At 41.5% G+C, this 13,842-nt stretch overlaps 1 non-coding gene across 1 annotated transcript; it reads left to right on the top strand.

Moving 5' to 3' along the window:
* The first annotated feature begins 5,882 nt into the window (after window positions 1-5,882).
* On the top strand, window positions 5,883-6,000 carry LOC145394321 (5S ribosomal RNA). Its single transcript, XR_013896394.1, has one exon. It is a non-coding gene; the product is annotated as a 5S ribosomal RNA (ribosomal RNA).
* The last annotated feature ends 7,842 nt before the right edge of the window (window positions 6,001-13,842 follow it).

Below are 13,842 nucleotides of genomic sequence, written 5' to 3'. Positions count from 1 at the left end.
CATTGGTTTCCCAAACTTATAATACCATAGAAAACGTTTGAGGCTCACACCGCCTAGGGAGAACACGGGGCCAGGTGGGACCAAGGCATACCTGGTTAAGCTAATTAGGGACCCCGGGGACCACTTTCTTTGCCACCGGCCATTGTTTCTGACCAAAAGCGAAAGTTTAAGCAAAAAAAAAAAAAAAAGGGTCGAAAAATGCCCGGGATTGGGGGGTACCAGTGGTCGAAAAGTGGCCGGGACGGGGCGGGTTAAGTAGCTAAAGTACATTTACGAGTACTGACCATTTTAGTATCCAGCTGAGCTGCTCCCCCGTATGAAAGGTGGTGGTGGTGGTGGATATCTACCACCAGACACGTACCATCCCAGCAGGTGTGGCCTCCTGCTGTCAAGCTGTCCCTCCCTTCCAACTTCCCTGAAGTACAAATATATTTTAGAATGCATTAAACCTTTTATAATGGTGTTAGATCAACACAAGTTAAATCTTATGCTGATGGACATACCTGAAGGCTATATCTTACCCACCCATCTCAAGGAGTAAGTTAATCTTCTAGCCATACAGATATGTACCTATCCCTCACAAGGAGGATGGTGGACTGCAGAAGGGTGATTTCAGTCTCAAGTCCCCCAGATTCACATGCAGATAAGCATGAACCCAAAACTTGAGTTAAGGGCTCTAGTAAAGTTTCTCAGTGAAAAAAATTCATACCAAAATCTGCACGGTAAATGATGCATCTATTCTTGAGCAGTATAATGCTACTTCCTTATTCAAGCTAATGCAAAAAAATGAATTATCTAGTTCGTTCATCCCAAACTTTTCCACCTAATGATGGGGTGAGGCAGGGTGCAGAAAGCAAGAACGAAGAAAACACAACAAGGGGAGTAGTTAAACCTAGATCATTTCAGCCTCTTTACCCACTTATAGTTGGGATGAGACATGGTTCAGAAAAAAAAGAGGGGGGGGGGAAACTCTAACATTTCCTTCATTCATTCACTTCTCCCTGATGCTTGCATATATTGACCTTGGTCACCTACTGGCTGCTCTCTCTGCTGCTTTAGGCTGTACTATAAAAACTCAAGAGTTTAGGCGGTCCAACGGCCACGTTCAGTCATCAAACATTCGGAAGCGCTAGTCATCCTCACTATATAAAATCTGGATCGTCAGTCTTGGCGAAACCCAGTTCAGGAGTTTGAATGCCGCGAGTCACTAGATTGGGCAAGAATGCGCTGCATGTGCACTAACAGCGTGCAAATTTTAAGTGTTTCTTCTGTTTAACATACCACACACTTTGCAAACCCATTCTAAGCTGTTGATTTTTTTTTTTTTTTTTTGTAGAAATTATGTATTTATACGTGAGAATTGGTAAAAAATTACAGTAGAATGCATAAAAAGGATGCTTTTATGAGCAAGTTACAGTACCGGTATACTGTATAGGCTGAGCACGTATTATAAATTACTCTACTTTCCCATTATTTGCAGGAAATGGTTATTAAAGATATCTAGATTAGAATTTATCTAAGCAACGTGAATGTATTACTGCATACTCCACAGACTTCCATTTATGTTTCCTGCCAGCTCATCAGTCAGGTACTACACTGCAGTATATCCATATATATGCACCTCTTCTCATGTAGCAGTACATCATATGTTCCTAAATTTGTACTGCAAGACGAAAATACATTGTTATTACAGAATTATTTTTAGTAAGCAGGCTGCTTTGCTTCTGTACATGCCGGTTGAATGGTGACATTCAATGCAACACCAACACATAAGGGATACACAAACTCTCCTTCATTTTTTTCCCAGCAATTTCTTTCCACACCTCCATCTAGCCATAACCACTAAAACATGTTGGAAAATATAGGTTATCAGGTGTGTGTACTGTCACAGTTGTTCATTCAGTTTCTATGTTTTTGGCAGTAGTTTCTTCCCTATTCTAATGCCACCTTCCCTGTCTTGGTTATTAAAAGTAAAATTCCACTCCAGCTCAATAATTATACTCCTCTAGTATTCACAGTCTTGATTATTACCTTTCCCTCCAAGCAGTGTGCAGTTATTTCAGTTACTTGGTACAGTAGTTTTCTTTTTCTATCCCAGTCTGCTAGATAAATCTTACCTCGTTTCCCTGAAATAATTCCACTTCTATACATCCAGGCCTGTTTTATATATTTTCAGACAGCTTACAGTCTTCCTAGTTTTCTTCTCAACAGTTCACATTCTTGAAGTTGCTCTCCATCACTAAATATTTATCTATCTATCTACCTATTGCCAGACACCTTAATCCCTTATACGGGGTGGCCACAAACAGATCGCCTCCACATCACCCTGTCCCCTGCCATTTCACTGCCCCGCTCCCAATTCACACACCCCTCTCTCTTATACCTCTCCACTCCATCTCTCCACCTCATCCTTGGCCTTCCCCTCCCTCTCTCCCCCTCCACCTCGCTCACATACACTCTCCTCGTCAGTCTCTCGCTCTCCATCCTCTCTACATGGCCAAACGACCTCAGTGTGTTTCTCGTAACGCTTCCTATCACATCCACATCCACATCACAACACTCCCTCACATCCTCATTTGTCAGTCTGTCTCTCCCTATGACTCCACAGGATCCTCTCAAATAAGTCATTTCCACTGCTCTCACTCTTGACTCGTGTCCCTCCAACAACGTCCAAGCTTCACTTCCATACATTAGAGTTGGTATCATAATGCTGTCATGTAATAACTTTTTCATTTCCATGCTCTCTTCCCTGTTTCTTATCACTGCCTTCAAGGAACCAGCAACCTTTCTTCCTTGTTGTATCCTTTCAAGCACTTCTCCCTCCAAACTTCCATCCTTACTCATCACACTACCCAAGTACTTAAACGTACTCACATTTTCCATTTCCTCCTCATCCAACCTCACTGTATATTCATCGACTTTACCTCTCTCGAAGACCATAACTTTCCTTTTCCCTACATTCACCTTTAGATTCCGTGTCTTATACACTCTCCCAAACTCATCCACCAACCTTGCAGCTCCCCTTCGTCTTCACTTAACAACACAGTATCATCTGCAAACAACAGTACAGGGAGTTTCCAAACACTGCCCTCTCTCATTACGGCCACTCCAACATCCACTGCCCTACCTTTTATCTCTTTTATAACCCCATCCATATACAGATTGAACAACCATGGAGACATGACACATCCCTGTTTCAACCCAACCTTCAAATAGAAAAACTCACTCAGTTCACTATCCACACGCACTGCAGCTTTAGCACCCTCATACACACTTTTCACGGTATTCAACAACTTCCCATCTACCCCATATATTCTTAATACTTTCCACAATCCTTGTCTATCCACCCTGTCATATGCTTTCTTCAAATCAATGAAGGCCACATACAACTTCTTTCCCTTCTCTAGAAACTTTTCCACTAAAGATCTAAGAATGAATATCTGATCTACACAACCTCTTCCCTTCCTAAAACCTCCCTGTTCTTCTCCAACTAATTTTGCTGTTATTTTCCTAACTCTGTCAATAAGTATCCTACTGTATACTTTTCCTGTTCCACTAAGACAACAAATGCCCCTATGATTACGACACACTTCTTATTCCCCTTTTCCTTTGTACAAGGGAATAACTATGCCTGACTTCCAATCCTCCGGGACTCTACTTTCCTCCCAGCCCAATCTGCACATCTTCCACATCCATTCTATTACTATCTCTCCTCCATGCTTCAGCATTTCACCACACACTCATCAATTCCTGGGGCTTTCCCCATTTTGACTTTCTACATTGCTTCCACAACTTCCATCCTACTGATTTCTTCCTGTCTTCTCACCTCCCTCCTTCTCCCAGTCATTCCCCAGCCACTTATACTCGCATTACTTTCATTCGCTATGTTCAACAATTCATTAAAGAGTTCTCTCCATCTGCTCACTTTTTCTCCCCTCTCAACTAGTAATCTATCATTTTTATCTTTCACTCCCCTACTAACTTCATTGCCACCCTGTCTGACTCTCTTTACCTCATTCCAGAACATTTTCTTACATTCCCTCCACTTGACACTCAAATTCCTTCCAAATTCCTCATCCACTCGCTTCTTACTCTCTCTCACTAATCTTTTCACTTCTCTTACCCTTTCTACATATAACTCTCTTCTGTCTCAGCTTCTACCACGCCCTTATTTCTCAGCCATTCATTATATGCTTTTTTCTTTTGTGCCACAGCCTTACTCACCTCTCATTTCATTATTTCATTTTTGTCACAGGCACTGCTTAAGTGCTCCTTCATGCTTTTATATAAACCTTCCATCCAAACCAATATTCCCTGCTTTTCCTACACCCATCTACTCCATTACAATAACTGTCACTTCCATCTAAAACTATTTTTTACACTACTTATGCATGGTACAGGCCATTTCCTGGGGCCTGCAGCCATTTTCAGGTAAGAAAATCTCTTGGGATAAAGATGACTCAGAACCTGAAATAATCTGCATTGTTTTATTAACAAATTTTGTATTAAAGCCTAAAGGCCTATGCTCAAAACCGAGTGTTTGATTGAAATAGGTAAATATTTGTCATCATCCTAACCAACCAATTCACTCTTATCTGGTAACATTATCTTAACTAAATTATTATTTTGGTGCAAAAATGAATTATATATGTATTTCAATAAAGAACTTACGTGATTGCATTTATTTGTTAATAATTATGAAAAATTTGCTTTTCTTTACCCATTCTCTAACAGTGAAAAGGAACACTAAAGCTGTTGAAAAATACACCCCTACCTAACCAGTTACTAAACAATGATCTAACTTTGATATCTGTAATTTTTGCCAGGTAATATAATACTGTATGTGGTAGGTGGTGGCGACCATCATCCACTCACTTGATGTAGTGCTGCCTACTTCTTCCTTAGCCTTTATCATTCTTTTTCTGTGTGTGTCCTCCTCTCTTCCTATTTCTCCCATCTTTTCTGTCACTTTTTATTCTTCTTCTTTCCTTTTCAGGTGGCTCTACATTGAGTGACAAGCCTAATGGTTTCCTGTAAGCCAAGAAACCATTTACAACGCTGGGTGGTAACCATATAACCAAACCATACGTGTTCCCTACGTGTCAGCAAGTGGGTTGGTGGAGGTTTAGTGCCACTCCCCGTAAAACAACTAACTCAAAGTCAAATAGCCACCCCTTATGGGATTATGGCATCTGGCAATAGACAGATAGATATAATATTATGTTCTGCTTATAAGTTATATATTTATTTAGCCTCAAATATGGGGGCAAACGTTGTACTGTACCCGGCTAAGTACTGTGACTTTCATTATTTTAGCAACGACTGCAGCTGTTGCATGAATCAACTACTGTATAAATTTGAATTCCATGTGATATACTTCAAGAAGCACCTCATTATCAGAAATTTTTTTTTATTTAATTACTTTCCACCACCAATGTCACACATTCGACTAGACTGAGGCAGAAACTTATTGGCTTCCCCTCAAATGTGATGACTACAGCACACAGCTGAATAACACACAAACTCTGATATTGCTGCCGTTTCAAAAATCTATTGAGAAACTCCACAGGTACTCTGACATCAACTTCAGAGCATGATTTATTGTTATAATAACTCCATTAACTGTACACCACATTGCCACTCCACCATAAGGCAAGTTTTTTTTTTTACTTATATTCACAAGTGAAATGCTTAGTGTTGTATAATTTTCTGAACAGCCCTGGATATCTCATATATTTTAGCCTGCAGAGGAAAATATTATTCCTGAATCATTCAGTGTTTATTAATGGAAAAACCAGCTATCATTTCCGTAAATATTGTTACACGAAAGGGGTGTTTCTTGTGGCGTTTATCCTCCTGTCATATTCCAATACTATTTCACGCCATACGGCCATACCACGTTGAGTACACTGCTTCCCGTCCGATCAGCGAAGTTAAGCAACGCTGGGTCTGGTTAGTACTTGGATGGGTGACCGCTTGGGAACACCAGATGCTGTTGGCATCCCTACGTGTCAAGTGGGGTTGGTGGAGGATTAGTGCCCCTCCCTGTAAAACAATTAACTCTAAGCCCTTGGCCACCCCATTTGGGATACATGGCGTCTGGCAATGAATGAATGAATGAACCAAGTGGACGAATGTTAAGTGTGAACAGGAAATTTATTTATGGTATGAAACAAGGGAACCTCAGACGTTCATATTCGGCAATACCGGCGTTGAGTTTTTATAGTACGGCCCTTTATCTCGAGCAGCTTCTATTTTCAGATCCTTATCCTTGAAGTCTTTTTCAGTCTCCCTCTCAACTCTACCCTAAATGTTCACACATCTCACCCTATGCACCCAGTTGTTATCCTCCATCCTCTTTACATTCCCAAACCACCTGAGCCTTCCCCTTCTCTATCTACCCCTTCCTCTCAACTCTACCCTCAACGTTCACACCTCTTGCTCTCAATAGTTATTCTTCGTCCTCTTACCATGCCCAGTGAAATGGACTACATTAAATTTCTATGAATGCACCAGTGGACCTACATAACCTCTGCACTCACACTGAAGAAACAGTTAGGTCTCATTTTCAATCATAACCTTTCTCTAATATATCTTGTATGGTCTGCTGTACTTTAAACATCAGTGTTTTAAATGAATGATGAGATTAACAATTATGCTACTCACAGAAATGGTATGGTAAAGATGTACAGGCAAGTAGTAACATTCTGACATTAAGCTATATTAAACTACAAGAGGACAAAGATCCAACTAGTTAAGACGAAAACTACTTCCATCTCATTCCCATTTCCTAACTGTGAGATAAATTATCTTACAACTAGAAAATTCTTACCTGATGGAAGTGGTCTACTCCCACAACCTTAGTACGTAACTGACTACACAAAAATTCATTAACTTTATAGTTTGGGAGGTAGACTCCTAGGTAACTATAACCAGCTCATTTTCACTGGACAGAGCTAACACTCCAACGTCAGTACTGTGTGGTTGATTGAATTCAGTTATTTATCGCACGATACCTTAATCCCGTAGGGCTGTGGTTTGCAACCTTCTAATTCTCATCCCCCCCTCACTGAATGACACGTTCCCTGCGCCCCCCCTCCTCAAATACTGTATTTTACTGGCATAGTTGGCACATGTCAATAAATATCATAGATTCTTAATCTTTGAAACTGTTTATATATTCAGATAACTTGATTTCTTATTCATATCTGAAATATTTTCTCCATATTTAGAAATGACTGAACTCCATCATAATTCATAGTTTTCAAATGTAATTACCCTCTTTATCAAGCCTTCGTACCCCCCCCCCCAGGCAGCTCTTCGTGCCCCCCTTGGAGGGGGCATGCCCAACAGTTTGGAAATCACTGCTGTAGGGGGTGGCAACAAACAAATTGCCTTCACATGCCCTATCAATCATTTGGCTGCCCTCCCTTCAACTCACACCCTTCTTTCCATCTCTCCATCTTATCCTTGACTGTAATGTTGGAATGAGTTCTTGGTCAATTCAACCTTGCACAATTACCTGACTACACTAACAGCTGAAAATGCTAAGGGAAGTTATCAGGTAAAAATTCATTACAGTACTGTACTTATCTGAACAGAATTCTGCCTCTCTCCTCCGAGGGCCCTCACTCCTTGAGTTCTGCAGGGTGTCGCCCATCACCCATTGCTCCTCTTGCACCAATATCACGCTGCTCTGTCTCTGGAACAAGGCTATCTTTATACTCTTTCACACACATGAACCCAGGGCCATCACAGGAACACCACTGCAACGATTACAGAAATATAGTACAATTTACTTACATTCAAAGAAGGCAATTATATAGTACTGTAGGCCTATATAACACTAGTACTCATACCTTCTACTTGTCCTAGATTTTGCCTTATGCAGTTCATTTCCAATAATTCAGCAGCAGAACAAGATAGTGCGACAGCTAGTTTTCCTTTTCACAACAATTCTCCGTGATCATATTCTAGTATTCATATACTGTAGGCTACTGTTACAACTCAAAATTATAAGATGCTGAGATTTTAGACCAAGTTACTGTGAAGAGCACAGCATCATATTCTAATAAGGGTAAATACACGCTATATTTTAAACAGCGGAAGCACCTTACCAAATCAGTTCTTCCTGATAGTCTCACATTTTTCTGATTATTTCTGGGGTGGTACATAAACACTGCACGAGAAATCTGTTTCCTAGTTGTCTTTGGCTGTCCCACTGTCAACTCGTTTGGCTTTGCGTAATGGCAGAAGGGGCTGCCCCAACCTTAAGCCTAACCTAACCTAGATCAACTTCCCCTAATATTTCAGTCTAAATCCAGGTGGGAAGCTGGGAAATGAAAACCACCACTGAGTACATTCAGACAATTGTGGGTACAGCTTAAGAAACTATGATAAAAAGTGGGAAATTTTTCAGCAAGAAAAGGTAATTTACCACCCTCAAAATGGTCAAAAAATACAGAAAAACTGGAGGAATATGAACCGAATTGGTAAGACCATTCTACTGATTCAAGCAAAGCGTATGTTTACCCTATTTTTTTTTTTTTTTAGCTAAGTATTAAAAGTCGGGAGCTGTCACTTACTGTACATCTCCTTCAGCCGGTTTTTCTTGTAGTGGAGGACTGCCACAAAAAACAATACAAAACAAAACAAAGATGTGGTTGCATGGGCTTTGATGAGCTATAGTTGAGTTAGGAATGAGGCCTTTGTTTCCAAACAGCTTATACTGTAGTGGCCTAAAATTGCCCTCTCTCAATCTTGAATGCCTAGTTCTAGTACCTGATACTGGTTCGTTCCTTGGGAACCAGATCTCCAGGAGGAAGAGTAAACACAATGTCATGACGAACATAATGGATTTTATTACCAGACTTTTCAACATTTCCTTAATGTCATCTTCACTGGTCTAAAATGATAAAATTAAGATTACTTACATGTAAATATCAAAGCACTTTAAGGAGGCCTTTCAAACACTGCTTTTCAAGAGTAAATAGAAATCACAACAACTTGCTTAATATTGGTCCAATTTTAGCCATTCAAAAACCATTGTAAAATACAAAGCTCAACAAATTTCCTTCATCAAAGCTTTGATTTTTGCTATACTTTGGGAGAAATTGCAGAGCAAAAATCTTCTTTAACTTCACAAAGAATATCCAATTGTAAAAATTATTAAAGGGTCTTAAACAAAATTTTGATGAGGCCATTTTCTGCAGTTTGAAATGATGAAGAAATGAGCATTGAATAGTGAAAATCCAGCAATAAATAAAAAAGTTACATAGTTTTTGTGTGGAAATTGTAGTTTCAGGAAAAAAAAAAAATTTACAAGCCTCTAACTCCAGACTTACTGAACAGAAACCCTTAAAATCTGGTATGCAACTACAGTCAGGCATAAAGAAACTGCTGTAAAAATATCTTCCAGGTCCTAAAACAATCTGTAAACCCGTACTGTACTGATACCATAGAGCCAAACACCCTATGGTAACTAACGTATACTGTACCGTACCAGTAAAGAATACAGTAGTAGTAATAGGCCTTTGCCAGCAACTCTTACTTCACCACTAGGAAACATAACGTCTTTATAGGTATTTGACAATAACTGACATATCGGCTGATTTTGAGGCCAAAGTCAACTTGAGTTTGGCCCGACATTTGCCACTACAACATAATGTCTTCTCAATTAATTCATACAACCAAGAAGCACTAACAATTACATTAGCGTCACGTCCATACTCATCACTCTCTCCATCTTGCTTTACAGCTCCTTCTACAAGCTCCTGTCACAATTCCTGAGTGGAAAAATCTTTTGATTTTGTAGCAGGGGAGCTAGGCTCAGGAGAAATATCTTCTATGCATACCGGTACAGCACTGACATTTGGGCTACTTACAGCACTTTGTTTTGAGGCCCTGCGGATTATTCTGACCTTCAAAAAGCACTCTGCAGCTTCTATATTCTCTTTACTGCATTTTGTCATCTATAATCACTGAAGCATGAATAACAGGAGAATAAAATATCAATAACCAGAATTCACAGATTCCCTAGATGGGCGTTATGGTTTGTAAACATCGTTTATAAGAGAAAACGAAGCCTATTAAGGAAAATGTATAGAAGGGTGACTAAGCAAAGCATTTCCCCTCTCCTTCAAACTATTTCGCGATCCACCTGTGAACTGGCATCCCCTCACAGCTGTCACATGCGACACATGGGTATTTAATTGCCAGTCCGGTCCCTTTAACTGCGCATGGGACCAAAACATTTCTGCAGAAAGATGCTACAGTTACTATAGATACAAGATATGAACATTAAAAAAAATATATATATTTTTGGCCGATTTTCGGTCTGAAAGGCCCCCTTAAAGATACAACAGTGGTAAATAAGAAAATTAAGCTATGCCTAAGGGGTAGGATGATATAGTATTGTTTAGCTCAGGCTTATGCAATTTAATATACAAGGACTAAGATTCTTACAGTCGCTGGAGCAGCTATCAAGTATTTTAAAATATTCACATTTAAGACGAGTATCACAATGAACACAGTCTTCCCTCACAGCTGAATAATGTGGTGACTGAAGCCTATAACCTGTTCTGCCAGACTGACCCCTATGTTCGGCGGTCAGTCTGGCAGGACGGGTCGTAGGCTTCAGTTACCACCTATTCAACTGTGAGGGAACAGTGTTCAATGTGATACTCGTCTTAAATGTGAATATTTTAAAATACTTGATAGCTGCTCTAGTGACTGTGTAAGAATCTTAAAGTCTTTGTATATTAAACTGCATAAGCCCCAACAACACTATACCATCCTACCCCTTAAACATAGATAATTCACGAATTTACCACTGTTGTATCAATACAGCACTTTGATATTTACATGTAATCTTAATAATTTTATCATTTTAGACCACTGCAGATGACATTAAGGAAATGTCGAAACGTCTGGTAATTAAATCCATTTTGTTCGTCACAACATTGTGTTTACTCTCTCTGCTGTTGTAACACTTGATAAATACTAGAATACGAAAGTCATGACGTGTTATGGGAAGAATGTAGTGCCAATGAGCTACGTGAAATAAGTTACTAAAGAACGAAAATCTGGGCCAAGTATTGCGAAAGACCTACAGTCAGAATTACCCTCCCAGTCTGACTACACTTGGCCAAACTCTACCCACACACACAACCACCCCAAACTCCACACACACACACACCACACACCACACACACACACACACACACACCGCTCGCTGGCTCAGTGGTAGCGTTCTCGTTTGCCATCTGGTAGACGGGAGTTCGAGCCTCGCTCAGGTTGTGAAAAAGTTTCACTAACGAAGTGGGTGGTTACTGTCCCCCTAGAGCAAGGGGATGGGTGTGTGCGTGTGTGAAAGTCACAGCCTTGCCCTTAGATCGGACTATATGAGCTCTCAGCTCCCTTCCGGGAGGGTAAAAGCTGACATCACGACCATCCAGTGATCCTGACCGACCCGGTGAATTATACACAGCTCTGTTGCCCTTTTATTGTCAGCTATTACGATTTCTATTACCTGAGTAAGTTTTAGAACTACTCACGAGTGTTTACAATATAAACTATATTCAATATCATCTTCGTAAGAGCACTTAATGGGAAGAAAAAGAAAAAATATCCTACCAAGTCGTGAACACCCTCCATCACTCACGGTTCAAACCAGACTGAACTGAGTGACCAATCACCAAAAGCCGGCGAAATCCGCCTCCCCCCACGGGTTACCACCCCCCCTGCCTCTCCTAGTTCCCCTCCTCCCTCCACTAACTTGCCCGCTTCTGCTATCTCCCTCCCTTCACACCCCTCTTCCTCCTTTCCTCCACCCCCCTTATCTCTATTTTTTCCTTTTCCTCAGTTTCCTTTCCCTTCCATGTCCTTCCAACTCTCCAAGTCTCGTCTTTCTCCCTCCCTCCCCCTCCTCCTCCCTGTAAAACACGCTTCCTCCATCCCCCCTCCCCCTCCATCCCTCCCCCAACCCTCCTCCCTCCTTCCCCCCTTACCTCCTCCCTCCCCCTTCATCCCCCCCTCCCTCCTTCCTCCTCTTACCTACACCCTCCTCCTCCCTCCTTCACTCCTTACCTCCTCCTTCACCCTCCATTCCCTTTCCTTCCTCCCCTTCAACTCCTTCTTTCCCTCTTCTAGTTCTTCCAGAGTCACTGTCTTTCAATAATATTCGATATTATAAGGACACACACACACACACACACACACACACACACACACACACACACACACACACAGATTATCTATACGATGATGATTACACCGATATTAATGGCTATATGATCTCAAACGGGATTATCACCACCGCAGTAATTACCATGAATCACCATCATTACCGCTATAAACCACTACAATTACCATTACCACCACCAACTACCATAGCTACCACCACCGGCACTACACCCAACTACCATCATTACCACCACCACCACCACCACCACCACCACCAACGAGCATCATTACCACCACCACAACCAACTACCACCATTACCACCACCACCACCACCACAAGCTACCACCATTACCTTCACCACGAACAACGACAACTATCTCCGTTACCTGCACAACCACCACCAACTACCACCATTACCATCACCACCAACTACCACTATTACCACCACCAACACAACTACCACCATTACCACCACCACCACCGACAATTACCAACACCAACAACAACTACCACCACCAACAACTATTACCATTACTACCACCAACAACAACTACCACCATTACCACCACCACCAACTAACACCATTACCACCACCACCAACTACCACCATTACCACCATCAACAAATATCATCATTACCACCACCACCACCACCAACTACCACCATTCCCACCACCAACAACAATTACCACCATTACCACCACCACACCACCACCAACAACAATTACCACCATTACCACCACCACACCACCACCACCAACAGCAGCACAAACTACCACCCACCATTACCACCACCACTACCATCGACAACAATTATCATCATTACCACCACCACAACCAACTATCACCGTTACCACCACAACCACCACCAACAACAACAACAACTACCACCATTACCAACAACAACTACCACCATTACCATCACTACCAACTACCACCATTACCATAACTCCATCACTCCTGAATGGATTAGTATGTGGTGGGTAAGTTTCTTTTACAGTACTGTATATTAACACACACACACACATACACACACACACACACACAAAGTCGCTCAAAACAACATCCGTACACCGCTCGCTGGCACAGTGGTAACGTTCTCGCTTGCCATCTGGTAGACGGGAGTTTGCGCCTCGCTCAGGTTGCGAAAAGTTTCACTGACGAAGTGGGTGGTTACTGTCCCCCTTGAGCAAGGGGATGGGTGTGTGCGTGTGTGAAGGTCACAGCCTTGTCCTTAGATCGGACTATATGAGCTCTCAGCTCGCTTCCGGGAGGGTAAAAGCTGACGATCACGATCATCAAGTGATTCTGACCGACCCGGTGAATTACACACACACACACACCCGACTGCAAGTGATGTGAGTAGGAGCAGGTGGGTGTAAGAGAGTGTAGGTGAGTGTGGGAGGATGTATAGATGTTTGGGTGGGTGTAGCAGAGGGTGGGGTGTGTGGGTGAACGTACTCACAAGCTATTTAGAAATCGTATCTTTTACTTATACTTCAAGACTCCTTTACCTTCTCAATTAAACGCCAAATAAAACATAAATATCGCCCATTAAAACTGCATTACTGCCTAAATAGCGGAGTTATTGATTCTTCCAATTTGTAGCACCAGTTGTAAAGCTTGGATGTTTTGGTGTAGGAGAGAGGGTGGTATGGG

This window comes from Coenobita brevimanus, chromosome 26 (assembly GCF_032717465.1).
Source record: "Coenobita brevimanus isolate Jiangsu-jjx chromosome 26, ASM3271746v2, whole genome shotgun sequence".
NCBI lineage: Eukaryota > Metazoa > Arthropoda > Malacostraca > Decapoda > Coenobitidae > Coenobita > Coenobita brevimanus.
The sequence above is the reverse complement of the archived record's forward strand: the minus strand, read 5'-3'. Positions and strand labels throughout refer to the sequence as shown.